This window comes from Canis aureus, chromosome X (assembly GCF_053574225.1).
Source record: "Canis aureus isolate CA01 chromosome X, VMU_Caureus_v.1.0, whole genome shotgun sequence".
NCBI lineage: Eukaryota > Metazoa > Chordata > Mammalia > Carnivora > Canidae > Canis > Canis aureus.
In genome coordinates this window covers 114,719,500-114,739,927 of record NC_135649.1, presented here as the reverse complement: position 1 = coordinate 114,739,927, position 20,428 = coordinate 114,719,500, and the positions used below count along the sequence as shown (strand labels likewise).

At 39.7% G+C, this 20,428-nt stretch overlaps 1 long non-coding RNA gene and 1 pseudogene across 17 annotated transcripts; one reads left to right on the top strand and one right to left on the bottom strand.

The window, feature by feature from the left end:
* Positions 1-651: 651 nt before the first annotated feature.
* Positions 652-1,126, bottom strand: LOC144308354 (small ribosomal subunit protein uS13 pseudogene; annotated as a pseudogene).
* Positions 1,127-3,322: 2,196 nt separating this feature from the next.
* LOC144307535 (uncharacterized) lies at positions 3,323-19,486 on the top strand. Of its 17 annotated transcripts, none has more exons than XR_013374389.1 (11): positions 3,323-5,361; positions 5,731-8,803; positions 9,288-10,087; positions 10,423-11,718; positions 11,885-11,950; positions 12,641-14,182; positions 14,664-15,572; positions 15,677-16,370; positions 16,475-16,539; positions 16,983-18,996; positions 19,276-19,486. It is a non-coding gene; the product is annotated as an uncharacterized LOC144307535 (long non-coding RNA). The 17 variants fall into 17 exon arrangements; XR_013374383.1 differs by having other exon boundaries at positions 3,325-5,361; positions 12,641-12,860; positions 12,993-13,059; positions 13,434-14,182; positions 15,677-18,996; XR_013374381.1 differs by having other exon boundaries at positions 3,325-5,361; positions 12,641-12,860; positions 12,947-13,059; positions 13,434-14,182; positions 15,677-18,996.
* Positions 19,487-20,428: the final 942 nt, after the last annotated feature.

The following is a 20,428-nucleotide window of genomic DNA, read 5'->3' as shown; positions in this document are numbered from 1 at the left end:
TTAAAGTTTAGATATAATGTGTTTATAGCCCTGGTGGTGGCAGCGGGATATGTAGGTGTCCAGGGAAGTTATCCTACTGTTCCATACCGGTTTTGAGCATGAATTTTTTTTAAAGATTTTATTATTTATCTATCTATCTATCTATCTATCTATCTATCCATCTATCTATCTATCTATTTATTTATGAGAGACAGAGAGAGGGAGGGAGGGAGAGAGGGAGAAAGGGGCAGAGACACTGGCAGAGGGAGAAGCAGGCTCTATGCAGGGAGCCCGACGTGGGACTCGATCCCAGGACCCCAGGATCATGCCCTGGGCTGAAGCAGCGCTAAACCCCTGAGCCACCCGGGCTGCCCTTGAGCATGAAATTTCTTACAGGTACTCAGGAGATTATGGTTTCTTTAACAATGGTATTGGCCTTGAAGTTCTAGTTCTACCAAGAGCCAAGTAGTATTGATGAGTTTTCTAATGATGGAAATAATCAGTGTTAATTATAGATATTCTTTTCTTTTTTCCAGGTGAAACAACTTTTATCTTTTTCTTTTCTTTTCTTTTCTTTTCTTTTCTTTTCTTTTTCTTTTCTTTTCTTTCTTTCTTTTTTTTTTTTTTTTTTTTTTTAGGTGTATAAACTATTAACAGACAAGGCCTACAGATTTATTTCTTCCTGGACACACCCACAGTTCAGCCATGGCAGCCTGTGGTCTAGGTGTACTGGCCTTGGACACAAAGTCCCCAGAAGTGGCACAGCCCTCTGTGGACCTGAATCTTCTTTAGTCACTTCAGGTCTTCACAAAGTGTGTTTTCCAGAGCATTGGCCAGGACCTGGCTGTATTTTCCATCCTTCGTGTCCTTTTTGTCTGTTCAAAAACTGGTCTGGGATCTTGTATCGACATGGATTCTGCGTAATGGTGATCACACAGTCCACCTCATCCTCAGTGAGCTCTCCTGCCCCCCTGGTGAGATTGATGTCTGCTTTCCTCAACACCATGCTTTCCTCACCAACATGAGCATATCTTCACCCCACACCCTTAATTGCAGTTATGGCAAAGGCTGCTTTCTGCCACCCATCGATATTGGTGTTGAGTACTTAGAAAATGTGCTGGAGCTTCTCAGGGATCATTAGAGACATGACAGTGGGGATGCCTGGGTGGCTTGGAGGTTTAGTGCCTGCTTTCAGCCCAGGGCATGATCTTGGGGTCCCGGGATGGAGTCCCATGTCGGGCTCCCCGCGGGGAGCCTGCTTCTCCCTCTGCCTGTGTCTCTGCCTCTCTCTCTCTCTCTCTCTCTGTGTCTCTCGTTAATAAATAAATAAAATCTTAAAAAAAAAAAAAGACATGACTACCCAGAAGTAGTGTGTAGGCCTCCTGTGGAAGAACAAAGCAACTTTTGTCTTAAACATATTTGTCAATTGTATTTTTTCAGGTTATGGTTGTTAGCCACGCTACAGTGAACCTAGAAATGCTTATCGAAGGGACCCTGCTAATCACCTGGCATGTGATATTGTGGATATTACACCATAGTTGAGATGACCTGTTCTTCAGATGTCTAGGTAAGCGAGAATGGTGTCCCAAACACAGTGTTAATTAGCATGTTTTTTCTGCAGATATCATGCTGAAGTCTTTGCTGTTGTATGGGTATGAGATGATGTCATGTTAACTCATTAGACCTCTGTATTTTCAGGTATGTATGTAATTAATGATGTTTTGAATACTCTTATATTACCCATATTTCTGGCTTGTATGCAGTAAGATTAATTTGTCCCTAACAATACTAATAAGCACAATATTTTACTGTATTCTTGTTCAGAGCTTGTATTTTGTACACTCCTGCTGATAAAAGGATAAGCAGGTATCCAGATAAACTATCATATTGTCCATCTTCACAATGTTAAGCAGGGAATCTTTACAGGTATCTCTTTAAGATAAGGTGTCTCTTACCAGGGTTTATTCTTGGACTTTTGCCAGAATCCAGATGGCGCTGATGAGTCTCACAGTGATGCACTTGACCAATGAAAACTGCAGTAGACCAGGTAAAGCAAGGCGTAGACTGAACACATCTTCCACACTGTTTTTCAGGTTTAGGTCAAGACCTCCTGATTGGTAGGCTCCCCCCTACCATATTTAACAGGGCATATCGAGGTATCGAGGTAAGTGATGATGTAGGCCTAACCCACAGCACTGACCTTCTGATGCTACTATGTAGGTAAGTGATTGTGTCCCTGACACTTCTTGTTACTATGATTTTGTTGCAGGTATTCAGGTAAGAAATGACAGTCCTTACCAAGTCTCTAGTGACCATGATTTTACACTTTTTACATTTTAGAGCTAACTTATGTTTAACCCTGTGAGGGTTGACATTTGTTTGTATCTATAATTGTCAAGGAGTTCCCACACCAGTAGTAACCACATTGTTTTCACAGGAGTCCCATGAACACATTATGGTCTCTTCTGACAAAGGTGTTGACCTGAATTAATGTAAGTATCAAAGTAGAGTTGATATGTTCCATAATAACGGAAGCAAAAAGGCTTATTAGCAGGTGTTCTGGTAGAGCAAGTTGTGTACTTAAACACATTTGGCCTATGTGTTTCTTCAGATTCTTGTCAAGAAAACCCAGTGAACCTAACAGTGTTCGTTAATGGAACCCTGCTTTTAACCTGGTAAGTGATAAAGTGGGTTCTCTGGCAATCCAGACCATCTGATCTTCAATACAAAGGTAGGTGAGGATGGTGTCCCTAATGTTGGTGTTACCATGTTTGTTTGCAGGTATCCTATACGAAGGTCTTTGTTAGCATACAGGTATGAGATGATGTGACATTTTTTTTATTAGAGACATTTTTATTTCCAGGTATCTATATAATGAATGTTTGAGACTCTTACATATATTTTATTTTGGGCATGTATTCCATTACATTAATGTGTCTCTAATAGCACTAGTAAGAATGTGATTTTCTGTATTCTTGTTTAGAGATACTGTGTATTTAACACTTGCAGTGACAGAGGGAGCCAGGTATTCTGTTATGTTGTCTATCATAGCACTATTGACCATGGAATTCTTGCAGGTATCTGTCAAGACAGGAAGGTATGTCCTCAGCTTTCACCTGAGAGTTCCACAGGTAACCCAGAGAAATTGCAGGTGTAATGGAAGAAGGATTCATTCTCCAAAATTTGGTTTTCAGGTTCATGTCAGAACATTATGATAAGCCTATTATTGGTAGTTAATATGGGACATTGCTGGTGTCAAGGTCAGTGATGAAGTGGGCTGAAGCTACAGCACAGGCCATCTAACTTTCTTTTTTTTTTTTTTTTTTTCCATCTAACTTTCATACATGTAAGTAAGTAATATTAGTCTGCCTAAATGTTCCATCGTCATGTTTTTCTTGCTTCCCGATTGTGTGTTTGTTTAGGTGTTTAAGTTTAGAAGCAATAGTATCCTTATCAATACTAGTAACCATGTACCTTTCTTTTTATTTTTTGTATATTTTTTTAGTACCTTTCTTTCTTTCAGAGAAAATGTATGTTTAACCCTGTGAGTTTTGAGTGATTTGTGGGTATTTACATAATGATTATGGAGTTCCATGTCACGGTCGCAACCATATGCTACTTGACAGCAGTTAGGAGGTGACAGTGCTTTTAACAGTGGTGTAGACCTTGGAGTACCGCAGGTATCCAGGAAGAGATGAGGTCATTTGCAGGTGTTCTGGTGGGAAATATGTGTCCATGGACACACTTGTCACAATGTGGTTTTCGGGCTTCTATCAAGAGACCGTGGTGAACTTCATGGTGATTTTTATCAGCGACATCACTTGTATTGCTGTAATTGATGATATGCCTCAAGCATCCCCACAGACTTTCTGATCTGGAGATTTCTAGGTAAGTGATGATAGCACCACTAACATTTGTGTGATGACCCTGGTTTTGCTTTGGGTTTTTTGGGGGGGTAGTTATTCAAGTAAAAAACAGAATCCCGAACAATGCTAGTAAGCATTAGCTCTTACAGGATTAAGGTTCAGTTGGTGGGGCACGCAACTCTTTTTTTTTTTTTTTTTAAGATTTTATTTATTTATTCATGAGAGGCACAGAGAGAAAGAGAGAGGCAGAGGCACAGGCAGAGGGAGAAGCAGGCTCCTCCCAGGGAACCCTATGCAGGACTCAATCCCAGAACTCCAGGATCACACCCTGGGCCGAAGGTGGCGCTAAACCGCTGAGCCACCCAGGCGTCCCGGAGCACACAACTCTTGATCTCGGGTTGTGAGTTCAAGCATAGAGCTTCCTTAAAAAGAAATAAAATTTGAAAAAACCAGAGTTTATATATAATGTGTGTCTAACATAAGTAATGACTGAGATCGATGCAGGTCTAAGTTATTTAGGTTCCACACCACAGTATTGACCATAAGATTTTTCCAAGTGGTCAGTCAAGAGGCAATGACGTCTCTAATATCCATGTTGACCTTGAAGCTCTGCCAGGATCCAGGTAATGTTGATGGTTCCCATAGTGAGGGAATGGAGCAAAGTTACCTACAGGGGTCTTGGCAGAACAAGTTGTTGCCTTACACACACACACACACACACACACCTCTTTTTTCAGGTTCCTGTCAAGAAATCCCTTTGAACACCATAATGGTCATTAACAAAAGCTAGTTAGTGACCAGTTGGGGGATAAAGAGAGTTTTACCACAGCAGTTAAGACCATCTAATCTTCAGATGATCAAGGCAAGTGGGAATGATGTGTCTTACCTAACATTTGTGTTGCCCTCTTATTGCAGACAGACTCTGGAGTTCTGCTAGTAAACAGGTGTGAGATGATGTGACATTAACCCCAGGAGACATTATTTTCAGAAATCTGTGTGATTAATGGTGTTGTCGAGGCTGTTAAAGTAACATAGTGTTAGGCATTTATGAAGTTAAGAAATTAAATTGTCCCTTACAATTAGTTATTATGCCTGAGAATTTATTATTGTTTAGAGATAGTGAGTTTTGGGGTGATAGAGGGACTTTCAGATGTCCAGGGCATTTATCGTATTATCCATCACTGTGTTACTAACCATGGGATTTTTGCAGGTATTCCTTCAAGAGAGGAAGCTTGCTCTTACCCCAGGCTGACCTTGGAGTTTTGCAAGTATTCAGGTATTGATCATGAGTCCCAAAGTAATACAAATGACCAAGGGAATTTGCAGCTGACTGTTAGAATGAACTTGGGCCAATTTGTGCCAAACACGTTTTCCGCAGTGTGTTTTTCAGCTTCCTGTCAAGACGTCTTGATGAACCTAGCAGTGGGCAGTAACGGGGAGCATTATGCAAGTATGCAGATAAGAGAGGCTGTGGCCTTAAACCATGGGACAGGCCATCTGATCTCCAGATAGCTAGGTAAGTGAGGATGATCATAAAATTTCTTGTTTCCATTATATTGAAGTGCTAAGACAAGAGATGATGTCCTTACCAGTAATAAAAACCATGAATTTTCACTTTTATATTTAGAGAAAATGAATAACCTGTTAGCATTAAGAGATTGAACTCACACAGGCGATTGTCATGGAATTCACAGCCGTAGTAACCACAGAGTTTGCCACATGTCCAGTCAATGATGGTCTCTCCTGACAATGGTGTTGACCTGAATAACCCAAGTCCCTCGGTGGAGTTGAGGTGCTCCATAATAATGGGAGTGCAAAGGTTATGTTTAGTTGTCCCCATAGGATAATTTGCATTTCAAGCACATTGTTGTTTGTGCTTTTTCAGGTTCTTGTCAGGAGAACACAGTGAACCGAACAGTGATTGTTAACGGATCCTTCCTAGCAACCAGGTAAGTGCTAAAGTGGGCCTTACTACGATACGGACCGATTTAATCTTCAGTATCTAGGTAAGTGAAGATGGTGTCCCTAACACTTGTTTTACTGTGTTTGTTCGCATATATCCTGTTAAGGTCTTTCCTAGTACACAGGTCCACAATAACATGACGTTAACTCACTAGAGACATACTAATATGTTTAAGATTCTGATATTTACATTGTTTTGGCATGGATTCTGGTAAGAAATTAACGTGTTCCTCTAATACTAGTAAGAATGAGAGTTGTATCCTCGTTTGGAGATACTGTGTCTTTAAAACTAGTAGTGATGGGAGGATATGCAGGTACCCAGGTAATGTATCATATCGTCTATCATAGCATTATGGACCATGGCTTTTTTGTAGGTATCCCTTCAAAGAGGAACTAATCTCTTCCTGGCTTAAAGCTTGGAGTTCCGCAAGTACCCAAAGTGTTGATCCCAAAACAACACAAGTGACTCTGGAAATTTGCAGGTGTATGGGTTAAATGAGACATAAAAAACAATAACAGACTTCCGACTGTAGGTTTTAGATTCATTTCAGGATATCATGGTGAGTCTATCAATGGTAGTTCCTGTGAGACACAGGTGGTGTGAAGATAAGTGATGATGTGGGCCCAAGCCCCAGCACAGACCATCAGATTTTCATATGTATGGTTAAGTGATTATGTGTCCTCACATTTCTTGTTACTGTGATTTTTGTTTTACAAGTATTCAGGGAAGAAATGACGGTTTTACCAACTCTAGAAAACATGAGTTTTCACTTTTATATTTTAGGAAAGTTTATATTGAACACTGAAAGTGTTGAGGGATTACATATATACAAGTGTTTATCTTCTATTTCCCTCCATAGTACTATCTATATGATATTTAGTAGTATCCAAATACTGATGGTATTCTGACATTGGTGCTAACTTTTAATTTTGAGTACCCAGCTAGAGTTGGTTTGTTCCATAATGACGAAGTGAACAATGTTATTTGCAGGTGTCCTGCTAGAAAAAGTTGTTTCCATAAACACATTTCATAGTGTGTTTTCCAGATTCCTGTCAAGGAATGATGAACTTAGCATTGGTCATAAATGGGGGCAGGGCTGTTGCTAATATGCAGATAAGGGAGGATGTGGCCCTACACCACAGCACAGGCCATCCGATCTCCAGATAGCTAAGTGATGTTGGTGTCTCTAAGAGTTATTAATTATTAACATAATTTCTTTACAAGCATTCAGGTAGGAATTGGTAGTCCTTACTAATTCTAGAAATGTTGAGTTTTGCTTTGTGTATTTTAGAAAAGGTGTTTGTGTAACCCTGTGGGTGTTGAGGGATTGCCATATCCAGATATTTATCATGATGTTCCCAACCATAGTAGTGACCACGGGAATTTTGCAGGTGTCCTATAAAGAAATATGTCTTACCTAACAACAATGGTCTTTATTTTTTTCTTTTCTTTTTTTTTGGTCTTTCTTTTTTTTTAAAGATTGTATTTACTCATGAGAGACACAGAGAGAGAGAGGCAGAGGGAGAAGCAGGCTCCATGTAGAGAGCCCGATGTGGGACTTGATCCTGGGATCCTGGGATCACGCTCTGGGCCAAAGGCAGATGCTTAACTGCTGAGCCACCCAGGGATCCCAACAATGGTCTTGACCTTAGAGTACTGGAAGCATTCAGGTAGAGTTGACATTCTCAACTATTGTTGAGGCAAATGACAACTATTGTGGAAGTGACAAAGGTTATTTGCAGGTGTTCTGGTTACAGCAAGTCACATCCTGTTACGTGTATATCAAAATGTTATTTTTCAAATTCCTTCAAGATCATGTAGTGCCCTTAACAGTGGGTGGCATTTCTTGTATCCAGGTAAGTGGTAATGTGTGCTTTTACCACATCAGACCCTCTGATCTCTGTGTGTGTATAAATAACGTGTAAGGTGTTGATTGCTTTTTTTAAAAATTTTTATTTATTTATGATAGAGAGAGAGAGAGAGAGAGAGAGAGGCAGAGACATAGGCAGAGGGAGAAGCAGGCTCCATGCACCGGGAGCCCGACGTGGGATTCGATCCCGGGTCTCCAGGATTGCGCCCTGGGCCAAAGGCAGGCGCCAAACCGCTGCACCACCCAGGGATCCCTGTTGATTGCTTTAGTTTGTTTTACCATGTGATTCTTTTTTTTTTTTTTTTTAAGATTTTATTTGAGAGAGCGAGCAGAGAAGAGCAAGAGAGAGAGCACAAGCAGGGGGGTAGGTGCAAAGGGAAAAGGAGAAGCAGACTCCCCACTGAGTGGGGTTCGATCTGGGACCCTGAAATCACAACCCGAGCCAAAGGCAGACACATAACCAACTGAGCCACCCAGGTGCTCCACCATGTGATTCTTTTTAAGACGTGCCAGTAAGAAATGATGTTTTTCCAATTCTTTTTTTTTTTTTTAAAGATTTTATTTATTTATTCATGATAGTCACAGAGAGAGAGAGAGAGGCAGAGACATAGGCAGAGGGAGAAGCAGGCTCCACGCAGGGAGCCCGACGTGGGACTTGATCCTGGGACTCCAGGATCACGCCCTGGGCCAAAGGCAGGCGCTAAACCGCTGCGCCACCCAGGGATCCCCAATTCTTTTTTTTTTCCAATTCTAACAATCATGTTATCCTACTGTTATCTATTTTAGAACAATATTTGTAAGAAAACCATGTGAGTGTTGATCAGTTTGTGGGTATCCGTGTAATGATCATGGAGTTGTGCATCACACTAATAACCATGGTACTTTTGCTGATAATCATTCAAGAGATGATGGCATTTCTCACAGTGGTGTAGATGGTGGAGTGCTGCAAGAATTCAGGTAGATCGATGGGTCCTGCATTGATGAAACTGAACAAAGTTAGTTGCATGGTCCTAATGGGGTAAGTGTGCCCATAATCACCTTTGTCATAATCTGATTTTCAGGTTCCTATCAAGAAATCATGATAAACCTCATAATGACCATTAACAGACCTATTCTTGCATCCAGGTAAGTGATGATATGAGCCTAAAGCACTTACAAACAATCTGATCTTCAAATATTTAGATTAGTGTGGATGGTCCTAACATTCTTGATAGCATGTTTTTCTTTTTTTTTTTTTAAGATTTTTTTTTATTTATTCATGAGAGAGAGAGAGAGAGAGAGAGGCCGAGACACAGGCAGAGGGAGAAGCAGGCTCCCTGTAGGGAGCACCCCTATGGGACTTGATCCTGGGACTCCAGGATCACGCCAAACCACTGAGCCACCCAGGGTTCCCGCATGTTTTTCTGTATATGTTCAGTTAAGAAGTGATATTGTCCCTACCAGTGTTAGTAGTAAGCATTAGCCCTTAGTACTCTAGAGTTTCTATTCAATGGGTAGTGCTGAAAGGGGTCCTGAAACAACACATTGACCAAGAAAACTTGGAGTATTCAGGTATAATAAAATGTGTATAATAAAATGTAAATAAAAGTTTTCTTCTCTGTGTTTTCAGGTTCATGTAAGACGTCATGGGGAGCATATCAGTCATGGCAAATGAGGCACATAGCAGGTATTGAGGTAAGTGATGATACGAGTCTGAACCACAGCACAGACCATCTGATCTTACATGTAGGTAAGTGATTGTGTCCCTAATACTTCTTGTTACTATGATTTTGTTTCAGGTATTCAGGTAAGAAGTGATAGTCCTTACCAAATCTAGTGATCATGCCTTTACACGTTTTACATTTTATTTTTTAAATTTATTTATTTGAGAGAGAGATCGAGAACACGTGAGCACATTGGTGAGATGAGCAGAGGAAGAGTCTCAAGCAGGGGCTTGATCCCACGATCCTGAGATCCTGAGATCACAACTCTAGCTGAAACCAAGAGTTGGACGCTTAACCAACTGTACCACCCAGGTGCCCCTACACTTTTTACGTTTTAGAGATAACACGTTTAACCCTGTGAGTGTTGAGAGTTGATTGTATCTGTAATTGTCAAGTTCCCACCCCAGTTGTAACCACAGTATTTTTGCAGGAGTCCAGTTCAGACACCGTGGCTTTCTTCTGACAAAGGTGTTCACCTGAATTAATGCAAGTATCAGGATAGAGTTGATGTGTTCCATAATAACAGAAGTAAAAAGGTGTTCTGGTGGAGTAAGTCATGTCCTTAAACATACTTATCCTATGTATTTCTTCAGTTTCCTGTCAAGAAAACACGGTCAACCTAATAGTGCTTGTCAATGGAAACTTGCTCTTAACCAGGCACATGACATCTTGTCACATTGTAAACCATCTGATCTTCAATATGAAGGTAGGTGAGGATGATGTCTCTAATGTTTGTGTTACCATGTTTGTTTGCCCGTATCTTGTTCAGCTCTCTTTGTTAGTATACACGTATGAGATAATATGATAGATATTAACTTACCAGAGACACTTTTATTTTCAGCTATCTAGGTAATTAGTGTTCGAGACTCATACTTACCTTGTTTTGGCATAGATGCAGTGAGGACATTAATTTGACCCCACTAATACTAATCTAATCTAATAAAAGTTAGATTTTTCATATTCTTATTTAGAGATAATATATAATCCGAGCGATTTATCCCAGTACATTCATCATGTTCTTGACCTTGGGAATTTTTTCAGGTATCCCTTCAGGAGAAGTCGATGTGTCTTCCCAGGGTTTGACCTTGGAGTCCTGCAATTAAGTATCCAGGTTGTGTTGACGGCTTCTGAAACGATAGACGACCAAGAGAATTTGCAAGGTGGAGGTAGAATAATTCTTGTACCAAAAACATTTTCCACGATGTGTTTTTTCAGGTTAATGTCAAAACCTCATGCTGAGTTTATCAATGATAATTTGTGTAGGATATTGCTGGTATGGAGGGAAGGGATCTGGTGGCTCAAAAGCGCAGTACATGCCATCTGGCCTTCATATACCTAGGTAAGTGATGAGTGTACTTACACTTCTTGTTACCATGAATTTTTTTGAAGGTATGAGGTAAGAAATGATAGAGTCCTTATGAATTCCTGAGACCATGTTTCTCTACTTTCTATGTTTCTGAAAAATGTTCATTTTAACCCTCTGAATGTTGACAGACTGCATGGATATAGGTATTTATATCATGATATTCTCCATGATAGTACAATCCATAGGATAACTGTAATAGAATGACAGTGTTCTCTGACATTGGTATTAACTTTGAAGTATGGTAAGTTTCCAGTAGAGTTGATGGCGTCTCATAATGATGAAGTGAACAACGTTATTTGCAGGTTTCCTGATGGGAAAAAGTTATGTCCTTTAACACACATTCATAATGTCTTTCCAGTCAAGAAATTGGGATGAACCTAACACTGCTCATCAGTGGGGATATTCCTTGTGTGTAGGTGAGTGATGATGTGGGCCTAGCCCTGATCTCTATATAGCTGGCTAAGTGATGAAAGTTTCCTTAGCAATTGTTACCATTTTTCTTTGTAGGTATTCAGGTAGGAAATGATAGTCTTTACCAATTCTAGAAACCATGCATTTTTTAGAGAAAATTCATTTTATCCCTGTGAGTAATGAGGGATTGCTGCATCCAGGTAATTATCATCATGTTCCTACCAGTAACCATGGAAATTTTGCAGGTGTTTCATTATGAAATGTCATATCTCATAATGGACTTGACCTTGGAGTACTGCAGGTATTCAGATGGAATTGATGTTCTCATAATGAGAGAAGTGTTCAAGTTAATTGCTTTGAGGGGTCATGCTACAAGTACTGGTTTTTTACACGTATATCATGAGTTTTTCAGCTTCCCATCAAGAGATCAAGATGAAATTCATGGTTAATGGGGCATTTCTGGTATCCAGATAAGTGATGATGTATACCTTCACCACATGAGACCAACTGACATCCACATACCCAGAGAATTTACCATGTGATTTATTTCAGGTTTTCAGGTAGATAATGATAATGTTTTATTAATTCTAGCAATCATGTCATTCTACTGTATTATATTTTTGAGAAAAATTTATTTTTAACCATGTGAGTAGTGAGCAACATGTGGGTATCCACAGAATGATGATGGAGTTGTGCATCACAGTAGTAACCATGGTCTCCTTGCAGGTGAGCAAGGAAGAGATGATGGTGTGATGACAATGGCATAGACTTTGGAGTACTGCAAGAATCCAGGTAGAGTTAGATGATGGGTCCTGCAGCAATGGCAGTGAACAAGGCTATTTGCAGTCTCCAGTAGAAAAGATGTATCTATAGATACCTATTTTATTTTATTTTATTTTTTAGAAGATTTTATTTATTTATTCATGAGAGACACACAGAGAGAGGCAGAGACATGGGCAGAGGGAGAAGCAGACTCCCCACTGAGCAGGGAGCCCGATGCAGGACTTGATCCCAGGACCCCGGGATCATGCCCTGAGCCAAAGGCAGATGCTCAAACACTGAGCCACCCAGGCATCCCTAGATACCTATTTTACAATGCACCTGTTAGGTTCTTTTTTTTTTTTTTTTTTACATTTTTATTTATTTATGATAGTCACAGAGAGAGAGAGAGAGGCAGAGACACAGGCAGAGGGAGAAGCAGGCTCCATGCACCCGGAGCCTGACGTGGGATTCGATCCCGGGTCTCCAGGATCGCGCCCTGGGCCAAAGGCAGGCGCCAAACCGCTGCGCCACCCAGGGATCCCTCCTGTTAGGTTCTTATAAAAATTCATGGTAAATAAGCTAATGATCAGTAATAAGACTTTGCTTGTGTCTAGGTAAGCAATGATGTGGGCCTTTAGCACCCTAAACACTATATGATCTTCAGATATAGGGAAGGATGGACAGTGTTCCTGACTCTTGTGTTTCTATGTTTTTATGCAGGTACTCAGTTAAGAAATGATACTGTCCCAAGAACAACCTTAATTTGTTCTGGAGTTCACATATCATGTATGCTTACCCTGAGTGATAACAGAAAGATACGAAGATGTGCAGATGAGTTGTCATCCTGTTCCACACCACAGTGTTGACCAGGAGATTTCTACAGGTGCTCAGAGATGATATGTCTAACACCGATGTTGACGTTGAAGTTTTGAAAGATCAGGTAGTTTGGGTGGTTCCCTTAATGATGTGGCTATGAAATGATTTGCTGGTACCTTTTTTTGTTCTGTTTTTATTTGTTTCTTACAGGTAAAACAAACTGTGTCATTCAGGCCCTAAACACTTATTTTTTAAGTTTCCAGAAGTCATGACATCATACTGAACCTAACCATGGTTGTGAATTGGACCTCGATAGTAAGCAGGTATGTGATAAAGTGGGTCTTACCCCAGTACTGATCACTTGATCTTCACATATCTAGGTAAGTGAGGATGGTGTCTCTCAGCACAGTGTTACCATGTTTTTTTGCAGGTATCCTGTTAAGGCCTTTGCTAGTATACAGGTAGGAGGTGATGTGATGGTCACTCATCAGAGACATTCTCAATTTCAGTAACTACAAAATTATTGTTTTTGAGACTTCTTATATTTACCTAGTTTTTGTCATTATGTAGTTAAGAAATTACTTTGTCTCTAGTAATACTAGTAAGGATGAGATTTTTCCATTCTTCTTTAGATAATATGTATTTAATGCTAATGAAAGAGGAGTATGTGTAATTTATTATGTTGTACTCCTTGCAGGTACCCTTGCAGGTGTACCCTTCAAGAAAAGAAGGTGTCTCTTCTTAGGGTTTGACCTCGGTGTTCTGCAAGCAAGTATCCAGGTACTGCTAATGGATCCCAAAATGATACAAGTGACCAAGGGAATTTGAAGGTGTGGAGGTAAAATGAGACATGTACTACAGTACGTTTTAAGATTTGTGTCAACACATCACAGGAGGTAAACCTATCAATGGTAGTTAATGTTGGACATCGTTGTATGGAGGTGGGTGATGCTGTGGGCCTACAGCACAGCATAGACCAGTTAACGTTTATGTATTTATGTAGGTGATCTGTTCCTCACACATTTTTTTGCAGGTAGCCAGGTAAGAAATTATAGAAACCTTATAAATTCTAGCAACCACATTATCCTACTCTTTAACATGTTAGAGGAAATTATGTTTGACCACATGATTATTGAGCAATTTACAGTTATCCACATAATTATAATTGAGCTGTGAGTAACAGTAATAGCCTTGCTTGGTATTTTTCAGAAGAGCAGTCAAAAGAGATGATGATGTCTCTAACAATGGAATAGATCTTAGAGTACCACAAGCTTCCAGGCAAAGTTGATGGGTTCTGCCGTGATGGCAGTGAACGGGGTTATTTTTAGCGTCCAAGTATAGAAGGTGTAACTATAGACTCATTTGCCACAATGTGTTTTCCAGGGTCCTGTCAAGAGATCGTGGTGAACCTCCTAATGATCATTAAAGGGACATTGCTTGTATCAGGTAAGTGATGATGTGTGCCTTAAGCACCCTACAGACCATCTGATCTTCAGCTATCTGAGCATTAATGGTGTTCTTAACAGTCATGTTACCATGAGTTTTTGTTTTTTTGGGGGGGTTTTTTTGTTGTTATTGTTACTCAGTTATGATGTTGTCCCAACCAATGCTAGTATGCATGAGTCTTTATTATTTTAGGTTTTAGATATAATGTATATTCAACCTTAGTAGTGAGTGAGGGAGAGGTAGGTGTCCTGGTAACTTACTCAACTGTTCTACACCACAGTATTTACAATGAGATTTCTATAGGTATTCAGGAAAGAGATGATGGTGTCTCTAACAATGGTGTTTACCTTTAAATTCAGCCACCATCCTAGTAGTCTTGGTTCCTACAGCAACGGAAGTGATCAAGATTTTTGCAGGATTTTTTTTTTTTTCAGATAAAACAAGTTTTGTTCTTCAGCACACTTGTCCATTGTGTCCTCAGGTTCCGGTACTCATGAGATCGTGATGAACTTGACAGTGATCGTTAATAGGACCTTATTGGCAACCAAGTAAGTGATAAAGTGGGTCTTACCTCAGTACAGACCATCTGATCTTCAGATATCTTTTGTTTGTTTGTTTTTATTCATGAGAGAGGCAGAGACACAGGCAGCGGGAGAAGCAGGCTCCCTATGGGGAGCCCAATGTGGGACTCGATCCCAGGACCCCGGGATCACAACCTGAGCCAAAGGCAGACGCTCAACCACTGAGCCACCCAGGCGTCCCTGATCTTAAGATATCTGAGTGAGTATGGTTTACCTAACACAGCGTCACCTAGTTGTTTTGCACGTGTCCTTTCCTTTCCTAATATGCAGGTGTGAGAATATATAGTATTAACTCATTAGAGACCTGCTTGTTTTTCATATGTGAATGGGGTTTTCAAGACTCTATATTAACTCTGTTTTTGGCATGTAAGCAGTTCAGAAATTAATTTGGCCCAAATAGTACTCATAAGTATGAAATTTTACTGTGTTCTTATTCAGAGATTATATGTTTTATACACCCAGAGTGGTGGATAGGCAGAGATCCAGGTAATTTATCATATTATCCATCACCACATTATTGCCCATGAAATTTTTGCAGGTATCCTTTCAACAGAGGAAGGTATCTCTCTCCTTTTATTTTTTTTTTAATATTTTATTTGTTTATTCATGAGAGACACAGAGGGAGAGGCAGAGACATAGGCAGAGGGACAAGCAGGCTCCCTGCAGGGAGCTGGATGCGGGACTCCATCCCAGGACTCCGGGGTCATGACCTGAGCCGAAGGCAGACGCTCCAACCACTGAGTCACCCAGGCACCCCAGGAAGATGTCTCTTATTAGGGTAGCAACCTCAGAGTTCTGCAATTATCCAGGTAACATTGATGAATCTCAAAATCATACAGTTGACCAAGGAATTTACAGGTGTCCCACTAGAAAAAGATGTGTACCAAACATGTTTTCTGCAATTTTTTTTCAGGTTCATGTGAAGACCTCACTGCAAGCCTTTCAGTGGTAGTTAACAATGTGCACATATCAGATATTAAGGTAAGTGATGATGTGGGCCTAAACCACGAAACAGGTCATATGCTCTTCAAACACATAGGTAAGTGGTGATACTGTGTCTAACACTTGTTACCATATATTTTTGCAGGTATCCCTCTCGGGTCTTTGACAGTACATAGGTTTATACGTGGTATAATATTAAGTCATTATAGATATTCTTGCTCAAGTCCCCTACCTCCCTTGTTTTTGGCAAGTCTAAGTTATGTTAGTTGGACTCTGATAATACTAGCAAGCGGTAGTTTTGTTTTTGTTTTTGTTTTTTTTTTAAAGATTTTATTTATTCATGAGAGAGGGAGAAGCAGGCTCCATGCAGGGAACCTGATGCGAGACTGGATCCAAGGACTCCAGGATCATGCCCTGAGCCAAAGGCAGATGCTCAACCGCTGAGCCACCCAGGCGTCCCGCAAATAATAGTTTTTATTGTTTTCTTGTATGGCGATAAAGTGTATTTCTCACTCATAGTGGCAGACAAATGGCAAATATCCAGGTCCTTTATCATATTGTTTGAACCACATTATTATTATTAACCATGGAGTATTTGCAGGTATCCCTCCAAGAGGAAGATAAACCTTACTAGTGTTTAACCTTAGAGTTCTGGAAGAGTCCAGGTAATGTTTATGGGTCCCCAGATGATACAAGTGACAAGGGAATTTGCAGATGCACGGATAGAATGAGACATATACCAAACACATAAACCACATATGTTTTTCAGGACACCCCAAGAAATCACATGAACCTATCCATACCAGTGAATGGGCAGACATTGCCGATATTGAGGTAAGTGATGCTCTAGGCCTAAACCACAAATATTTGGATAAGTAGTAATACGTGTTGACACTTTTTGTTGCCATAATTTTGTTGCAGGTATTCAGGTAAAAAATAAGAATCCTTACCAATTCTAGAAACTATAAATTTTTGCTTTTTACATTTTAGATCAAATCTCTTTAACACTATGCCTGTTAGGAGGTTATTGGTATACAGGTATTTATCATGGTTTTCCCCACCACAGTACTACCCATGTGATTTTTACAAGTGTCCAGTCAAGAAATGATAGTTTTCTGGCATTGGCGTTGACCTTGGAGTACTGTAAGTATCCAGGTAGTATTGTAAGTATCCAGAGTTGGTATGTCTCATAGTGATGAAGTGACCAAGGTTATTTGCAGGTGTCCTGGCAGAAAAAGTTATGTCCCTTAACATATGTTTCATAACATTTTTTTCAGATTCCTATCAAGAGATCCCAGTGAACCTAACATTGGTTGTTAACGGGGGCAGGGATGTTGCTGGTATGCAGGAAAGGGAAGATACAGGCCTAAATCATTACACAGGCCATCCAATCTCCAGATAGCTAGGTAAGTGATGATGGTGTCCCTAACACTTGTTATCATGATTTCTTTAGGGGCATTCATTCAGGTAGGAGATGATATAGATCCCTTGCTTGTATAGAAACCATGAGTTACCATTTTCTATTTTAGAGAACATTTTTATTTATCTCTGTGAGTGTTGAGTAATATCATATCTAGGCAATTATGATAATGTTTCCTGCCACAGTAATGACCATGGGAATTTTGCAGGTGTCCTGTTAGGAAATGTCTCACCTGACTATGATCTTGACCTTGGAGTACTACAAGTATTCTGGTACAGTTGATGTTTTACAGTGATGAAAGTGATAAAGATTATTTGCAGATGTCCTGGTAGAACAAGTTGTGTTATTTTACACATATATCATAATGTGTTTTTCAGGTTCATGTCCCTAATGGTTATTTTTTTAAGATTTTATTTATTTATCCATGAGAGACACAGAGACAGAGACACAGGCAGAGGGAGAAGCAGGCTCCCTGTGGGGAGCCAGATAAGGGACTGGATCCCAGGACCCCGGGATCGTGACCTGAGCTGAAAGCAGACGCTCAACCACTGAGCCACCCAGGTGCCTGAACCTAATGATCATTAACAGGAGACATTTCTGGTATCCAGGTAAGTGATGATACGCACCTTCATCACATCACAGACCATCTAGTCTTTATATACTGACATAAGTGACATCTGTTCTTCTTTGACCATGGGATTCTTTTGGGTAGGTTTTCAGGTAAGTAATGATAATATTTTACCAGTTGTAGAAACCATGTTATCCTACTGTTTTATATTTTAGAAAAAAATGTATGTTTAACCATGTGAGTGTTGAGCAATTTGCAGATATCCATGTAATTATTATGAAGTGAAAATCATAATAGTACCATGGTTTGGGGTTTTTTTGTGTGTGTTTTGTTTGTGTGTGTGTGATTATTTGCAGGTGAGCATTCAACAGACAATGCCGTCTCTAACAATGAGATAGACCTACCTAAGATTCTAGGTACACTTAATGACTCCTGCAGTGATGCTAGCGATAAGATTATTATCAAGGTCCAGGTAATAAAGGTGTGTCCTGACACATATGTCAAAATGTGTTTTTCAGGTAATTGTTAAGAAACCATGGTAATCCTCATAATGATCATTAAAAGGATTTTGTTTGTATCCAGGTAAGTGATAATGATAGCCTTTTCCATGCTATAGGCCATCTAATATTCAGGTATTTAGGTACGTATGGATAGTGTTCCTAACCTTGTGTTGCTATGTTGCTATCAAATCTACAGCTATCGTTAGTTGAAAATCATCTCTTGATTTGTGTTTTTGCAAATATCCACTCAAGAGGAGATCATGTCTCTATTCAAAGTCTTGTCCCTGGATTTTTGCAAGTATCTGGATAGGTTTTATGGTTCCCTTTAAGTCTGCAGTATTCAGTAGATTTTCAGGGGCCCATGTTATGAATTATCGTTAAACACTGTTCTCTCTTTGGCTTTTGTAGATTCCAGTTAAGAGATTGTTGATGAGAACCTCCGTGCGTATTGAAGGCAAAATTTTATTTGCACCAAGTACAAGATAATCCATTTGTACCAAAGTTAGAGCTCATGAGATTTTGTACATACCCAGGTAGACAATGTTGGTGTTCTGAAGCCAACATAGTGGCCATATTTACTTGCATTTGTAAGTTGTAAGCAGTGATCAGGGAAATTTTGCAGATATGCTGTCACACTATGAAGGTGTCTGTAACTAAGGTATTTTTTGGAAATTTATAGATGTCCAGATAAGAGATGATGGTGCCCTGAAACAAGATAATGACCTTGAGATTTTGCAGTTATTCAAGCAAGAGATGACCTATCCCTACTGTGATCTCGATCCTGCACCTTTCTAGGTATTCAGGTAAGAGATGGTATTTGCCTGATTATATTAGTGACCATGGATGGGGCTTTTACTGGTATGCAGGCCGATGATGATTATGTCTGTATCTATAGTGCTGACCTTTGAATCTTACATGTATCTAGGTAAGAGTTGATCTGTCCCTTACCATGCTAGTGGCCTTGGGATGTTCTAGTTGTCCAGATAAGGAGCGGTGTGTCCTTAACCATGTTAGTTACCATGATATTTTTGCAAGTATCCAGGTAAGATGTCATGTATCTACAACATACTATCTCTCTTTAGATTTTTTAGATATTCTGGGAAAAGATGATGGTGTTCTGACAATACAGATGACCGTAGGATTTTGCACATATCCAGTCAAGAGATGATGGCATATCTATCAACATTGGTGTTTGTGGAAAAGAAAGAAATGGAATGCTTTTTTTGATCAGTTGTATAATTTGTTAAAAGAATTTTAACATTCAATGACTAGTAAATATTATTCATGGTCGTATTTTCTTGTATCTGTTTGTTTATTCAATTTCTCCATATTGACATCTGCACCAGGAATCTTAGGCCCACATTTATGAAATATGTTAGTATCTTGGAGCTATCAATACAGATAGACTTCCTATGAAATGTGGTTATTCCTAAAGAAAACTAGGCTATAGACCCAATTCTTAGTTAGAGGGTTGAGGGAACCAAGGAAGAGGAATATTGGTGTATATATTGTGGGCAACAAACATTTGTACTCTCATCCTCCTGATATAAATAAGCATTAAGTGTTATGTTAGGAAAATATGTGAAACATAATAGATCTTAATGGGGAACTTGAATACCTCTTATCTAATCATTCAGTTACTGTATTATTATTTAGCTTGTATCATTAGCACATAGAAAATGAGAGCTGAAAAAAAAAATGAGAGCTGAAACAGAATTCAGTGATCATTTAGCCCAATACCACCATGAATGAGAGAGCCCTGAGTGTGGAGAGGTTAATCAAGGTCACACAGCCATCTAGTTGTGAAGTGCTCTTTCCACTATTCTGTTTTCTTGGTTTGAAAACCCGAGACTGATTAAAAAGCAATAAGACAAGTGCTTGTTTGAATCAATATTGCTCAGGAAATGCACTTCCAATTGGCCAGACTACTCATCATGTACTTGGCTTTTTTGTTCATATATTCGGTATAAAATTGTCCTTGGCCCTGGGTCTCTGTCCTAAACCCCCAGCTACAAATGTCTCCTATCAAGGGAAGCAATCTAGTCTGAATTTCAGTTCAGCCAAGTGGGATCCCTGTGAACTTTCATTCTCCTCTGATATAACTGTTCCGAGATCCATTTACAGCCATTGTTCATCTGAGAATGGAACCATGCTGTGCATTTCAACACCACTGGACATATGTCAGAGTACATTCCAATAGGTAACCATAATTCCATAGGAAAAGAGAAATAAAGG